General features: G+C 38.6%; 1 pseudogene; it reads left to right on the top strand.

Annotated features, from left to right (window-relative positions):
• The first annotated feature begins 1114 nt into the window (after positions 1 to 1114).
• On the top strand, positions 1115 to 2609 carry LOC149913039 (uncharacterized; annotated as a pseudogene).
• The last annotated feature ends 4002 nt before the right edge of the window (positions 2610 to 6611 follow it).

The following is a 6611-nucleotide window of genomic DNA, read 5'->3' as shown; positions in this document are numbered from 1 at the left end:
CACGCTGGGTATACAGATATTAAAAGAACCTCATCTCCCTCCTATAAATTGGAGTGAGACATTTTTTGTTGGCTACAGGATACCCACTGTGAGAGTGTTGTCCTTCCAGATATAGTTTGAAACTTTTCTGTGTGTACCTCCTGGAGTTGCAAGGAATGACATTTTTGAAAATTTAGATGTGAACCCTTCTCCAGGAAGACCACTCCGTATTCTGAAACCTTGCTGTTTATGTGTATACCTCTCGGGGACGTATTTTGACTATTTGCATATTGTTTCAGTTTGAAACCTCTTCTGTGTGTACCTCCTGGAGTTGCAAGGAGCGATATTTTTTGAAAATTTATATGTGAGTCCTTCTCCAGGAAGACCACTCCATATTCTGAATCTTTGCTGTTTATGTGCATACCTCTCAAGGATGTATTTTGACTATTTGCATTTTGTTTAATACATGTGTACCTCCTTGGGAAGACCTCTCTGCAGTTATCTTGTAACTGAAGTGTCACTTAAACATGTGTGCCTCTCCAAGTGTGTGTGCTTCCTGGGGAAGTGAGGATTTATAATAAACTGGTTGGACCAACATTTGAACTGCTGTTTCTTAATCTCGTGCCAGGTAAACAGATATTAAAAAGAACCTCCTCTCCCTCCTATAAATTGGAGTGAGACATTTATTTAATGGCGTAGTCGGCAGGATACCCACCATGGGAGTATTGTCCTACCAGACATAGTCTGAAACTTTCTTTGTGTGTACCTCCTGGAGTTAAAAGGAGCAATAGTTTTGAAAACTTAGACGTGAGTCCTTCTCCAGGAAGACCACTCCATATTCTGAAACTTTACTGTTAACGTGCATACCTCTCAGGGACGTATGAATTAATTTTGATTACGTGTGTGCCTCCTCGGGAAGACCTCTCTGCATTTTGTCATTTTAAGTATCTTGTAACTTAAGCATGAAATTTGAACCTTTTTGTGTGCTCCCCTCAGAGAAAGAGAAGAGTGATTGGAGCATTTGCATTTGTTTAATAGGTGTTGTGTGCCTCCCTGGGGGGAGGTAAGGAGTTGCCTGAGCTTTTGAACACGTATACTTCCTTCTCCTTTACTATAGATCTTTCAGTATTGAAAAATGAGTGACAACATTGCCACCATGAAAAGTTAAGATGTATTATTTGATCTTCTAGAAGAACATAGTGCTCGACCCTCTTTATCAGTGGTGGATTGGGCACGACAGAACTGGTATAACTTGCAGAGTGTTTTTTGACCATATTAGTGTTTTATAAAATGAGGCTCATACCCGAGCTGGAAAAGGAAAATCGTTTATTTGTGCCATACTTGGGGCTGCTTTAAAAACTGCCATGGAATTTCAAGATGAAAAGCATTCGGCAGAAACCCAAACTATACAAGCACTTCAGGAAACAGTTAAAGTAATGCAAGAATTGGTAAAAACTCTGCAGAATCAAATAGTGAACCTTGAGGAACAGTTAGAGAGAAATGTAATTTTGGCTTTGTTGCAAATGGCTTTTAAGAAACTGTTGACATGTTAAGGAACTGTAAACAGAAGCATGCCAGCAATACTGTCACCCATAGTTTGCCTCAAGAAAAAAAACTTTTCCTCAGGAGGAACTACAAGGAATGAAGGAAAGGATAGATAAATTAGAAACGATAGCCCCATTGCATCCTTTGATAAAAACCAAATGTACCTTCAATAACAGCGAGGATCTAGATACTCAAATGAATGTTAAAAAACTTCCTTCTCAGCCACTAAACTAGCAAAATTGAAAAAAGATTTTAGCTGTTCTCCAAAGGAATCTGAAACAGAGTATGTATGGAGGGTTAGTCTCCCTGGTGGAGACCAGATTCTGCTAACAGAAAAGGAAGCAGAAGGTTACTGGGGACCAGGAGTATTTTTAACTACTGGCAACAATTGTGCTCCCAGGTCCTTAACACAGAGGGCTGCCTATTGGGCAAGTGGTCTCAACTCTTTAGAAAGAGGAGATCCTCTTGCTACTATTGGAACAGCTGATCAGTTAGTAGAGAGTGTTCAAAAGGCTGCTTGTCTCCAAATGATGTATAATAGAAAGCTGCAGCCACACTGTGAATCACCTATGATGACACCTGTTGATCCTGAGAGAATGACCCCCTTTAATTAGGAGTCTTCCAGAATCCTTGAAACCCATAGGCATACAGCTGCAAGAAAAGATACAGGCTATGTCTCAGGGAGAAAGAACCCGGGCAGTGTTAGAAGGAACTGTGACATCTAACCATCTGCAGTCAGGATACAAAGTATGGATGTGGGGGGAAGTTGCCCAAGAGTTAATTAACTATGGGAGAAAATATGGGCCAACAATTTCTTCCTCCAGTAAATTTGAGCCAAGGGAAGTAAGACTTGCAGTGGTCAGTCCTGCCCTCATGCCACCTAGCCCAAAGCTCAGTGGGTTTCAGGAAGGGTTTCACTGTCAGTAAAAACAGATAGGCAAAATACTGATCATAAACTTAATTGTCTCTGAATACTGGGCTGGCTAAAGGGTGTTCCACGAGATCTGATGAATGGATTAACCACTGTCAAGTTAGAGAAATTAGTTAACTGGTGGCCAAAACATAAGTTCAAGAATCAGTTGTAGTATATATTTAGTGTCCATTTTTTTCTACATTTAGTCTTTGCAATACATTCTTACAATGTAGTGCTGCATCTTTAAATTTTAGAGCATAAAGGTCAAAGTTTTTTTCCTTGAATTAATTTTAAATATTACAAAACTAATGGAAAGAGTAAGAAAAAAACTATTTATGTGCTTATTTGTTCTTAAAACAAATGTTCTTTTTCCTCTCCAGTCATCATAATTTCTTTTAGATGCATTTAGATAACTTTAAATTTATTTTTCGTATTCTCTTTAGAAGCATCATTATTTTAATGGAATACTGTTTTCTTATTGTTCTTTAAGCAGGTAAAATATTACTGTTACATATTTTAAGAGAAAAACAGAGTTACCCATGCAGATTTCTGTTTATTACGGACAGCTAGAATACTATTTTGCTAATTACTGGTGATGTAACATGTACCACATCAAAACGACAATTTCTTCAAGATAAAGCAAGGGAAAACAGGAAACTGAAAAACTCAGTGTTTTATTTTGTTTCTTAAAATTCTATTCAGCTGTGATTAGTGTGACCAACTTTAATGCTGCAGTGAACACAATTCCATAGCCATTACACAACACTGACTATAGATTTTTCTCTGTACTGTGGACAGTTTCTCATTTCATACATCACTTGCAACTTTATGCAGACATTCTGTGAAGATACTGCCTATCTCTCTACTACAAAATTATGAATGAGTTTACTCATGTTTTAAATATCACACTAGACACTATAGCCACTTTACTGTTTCTCTCTTTTTACAGTAAAACATCAATTAAAATTATACCAGCAACCTCTTACATTCTGCTCTTTAGTGTCACTGTCAAGGAGGTTAAATCTTTCAGGAAAATTGGTCTATCAGGTGTACATGTTAACACTCCTTATTTCATCTGCTGACAGACATCAACAAAGTGCACAACCTTAATCATGAGAGAAAATTCTGGACCATAGCTGTACATGTTAGAGTTCTTTATGCTTCTAAAATTCTTACTTGAAAAAAATTAATTGTGAGTTGTTATGAATTTTCACATTCAGAATTAGCAGTATAACGGTTTTGTGATAGCATGAGACTTAGAGCACAAAAGCAAGACAGGGAATCAAAGCCATATATAAAAGCCATAATTTTCACCTTGGTTTCCATTCACTGAACCAACATTTGAAGTACTAAAATGAAAGCTGAGTTAAAGCAGATAAACCGGTACCACCAGGCAACACAAAGCATTACCAGTCCTCACTCTTTTTTTTTTTTTTTTTTTTTTTTTTTGGAGTTGAATTGCCTTTGACGGTGTTAATTTCACTGGACTAGATCTAAATAATCTCCTTCACAGTTTACTGTAAATGACATTTAGGTAACAACTAAGAAGAACACACAGTAATCATTTGAGTTCCCTAAAATGCAGAAGTAAAATTAATAGCTTAAGATATAGATTCTATTTATCGTTCAAAATGTCCCTGACACCTGTCCCTTCATTCTTTCTTCTTTTCCTTTTTCTCCTTTTCTTGTATTCCTTCCCTTCCTTCCCCGCCTTCCCTTCCTCTCTTTCTCCTTTTCCCTCCCTCTCTCCTTCCCTCCTTCCTTCTTCTCTTTCTTCCTTCTTCCCTTCTTCCTTCCTTTATTTCTTTCACATTTTTTATGATTTGTGATTGTTCAGCATATGTTGAATTCAGGCCATCTCTTTTATTTCCCAACTAAATGAAAAGTTGATATTATGATAGTTTCTTTTTCTTTCTTTAGCACAACAGTGTTTAACAGTCAGGACTCTTAAGTATTTCCACTTTGAGTTTTCAGGAGTAGTATGAATCAAAACCAAAAATTATCTTTCCAGCATCTCAGCTTCTGTTTTGCCAATCTTAGTAATCAAGCAAAAATTTTCTAATACACTAGCAGCTTGGATATATCTGGTATACTTTGATGTAGTTAACCTCAAAGAAAATGCATCAAAATGTTGATGTCTTCTTTTAATTGCCTTTTCTTTTTTCTTTTTTTTTCTTTCTTTTTTTTCTTTTTTTTTTTTCTTTTTAATCTGTCAGGATTTTTTTTTTTTCTTTTACTAAAACAAAACATATTTTAGAGACAGGGAAAGATGAAAACACCTCCACATTATGTTTGCATTCCTTAGTTCAGTGAACTGTAGAACAAACAACTTTTTCTTCAACTTCAGTTAAAGTTGAACTTCAACAGCCCCAAGAAAATGCAGACTGTACAAGATTCACCCTATCATAGAGTGGTACCTAGCCTTGGCTTCACCAAGGGCAAATCATGCATGACAAAGTTAGCGACCTTTTATGATGGAATTACAGTGTTAATGGATAAATGAAGAGCAACTGACATCATCTACCTGGAGTTGTGTGTGTTTGATACTCGGCATGACATCCTGGTCACCAAATTAGAGAAAAATGGATTTGAAGGATAAATCACCAGCTGGATAAGAAATAGGCTGAATGGTCACACTCAGAGAGTTGCAGACAATGGCTCAATATCCAAGTGGAGACTGGCAATGTGTGGTGTTCCTCAGGAATTAATGCTGGAACTGGTGCAAGTTAATATCTTTGTAGGACAAGGACAGTGTTATCAAGTGCACCCTCATCAAATTTGCAGATGAAATCAAACTGACAGGTTCAGTTGATGTGCTAGGGAGAAGGGATACCATCCAGGGGGACCTGGACAGGCTTGAGAAATAGGACCCTGACAACCTCATGAAGTCCAACAAGGACAAGCACAAAGTCCTGCACCTGAGTGCAATCCAAAGCACGGGGGGAGGGGGAGCTGGATCCCAAATACAGGCTGGGCAGAGAATGGTTTGATATCAGCCCTGATGAGAAGGATTTGGGGATATTAGTTCATGGAAGACTCAACATGAGCCCTGAATGTGCACTTGCAGCCCAGAAGGCCAATGGCCAATTGTGTCCAGTTCTAAGGACCTCAAGAGGAGCACTGAACTGTTAGGGTAGGTCCAGAGAAGGGCCACAAAGGTGGTCAGAGAGCTGGAGCACCTCCTCTGTGAAAACAGGATGAGAGAGTTGGGGCTTTTCACCCTGGAGAAGAGAAGGCTTTGGGGGGACCTTATAGCAGCCTTCCCGTACCTGAAGGGGACCAGTAGGAAAGATAAGATGCCTTATACAAGGGCATGTAGTGACAGGACTGAGAAAAATGGCTTTAAACTGGAAAAGGGTTAATTTAGACTAGATACTAGGAAGAAATTCTTTATTGAGAAGGTGGTGAGACATTGGAACATGTTGCCTGGAGAGACTGTGGATGTCCCCATCCTGGTGGTGTTCAAGGTCAGGCTGAATGGGGCTTTGAACAGCCTGGTTTAGTAGATGTCCCTGTCTATAGCTGGAAACGAGATGATCTTAAAGGTCCCTCCTAACTCAATCCATTCTATGATTCTATGATATGTGTTTTTTTCCTTGATCACTGACACAGTTGAACACCAGTAAGTAAGTTGGTCAGGCAGGACCTGCCCTTGGTGAAACCATGTTAGTTATCCCACATCACCTCTCTTTCTTCCATGTGTCTTAGCATAGATTCCAGGAGGATCTGTTCCATGATCTTCCCTGACACAGAGGTGAGGCTAAAAGGTAGGTAGTACTCTGGGTCATCCTTTCTACCCTTCTTAAGAATAGGTGCAATATTGCCTTTTTTTTTTTTTTTTTTTTTTTTTTTTTTTTTTTTTTTTTTTTACAATCAGAAAGGACTTCACTTGGCTGCCATGACTTTTTAAACATTAAAATGTCAAGAGTGGCTTCAATATCACTTCAGCAAATTCTCAGGATTCTGGGATGCATCTCATCAGCACTCATAGACATTCAGATTCCTCAGGAGGTGGTGAATCTGATCTTTGCTTACAATGGGAGGGCCTTCACTCTTCCAGTTTCCACCCTATGAATCATCTGCTAGAGAGTTTCTAGTTGCAAAAAGTATTTTTTTGAGCACCTCAGCCTTCTCCTTGTATGTTATTACTAGCCTGCCTGTATTGCTCACTAGG

Source organism: Phasianus colchicus, chromosome Z (assembly GCF_987193195.1).
Source record: "Phasianus colchicus chromosome Z, bPhaCol1.hap1.1, whole genome shotgun sequence".
NCBI classification, from domain to species: domain Eukaryota; kingdom Metazoa; phylum Chordata; class Aves; order Galliformes; family Phasianidae; genus Phasianus; species Phasianus colchicus.
This window is presented reverse-complemented; position numbering and strand designations above follow the sequence as displayed.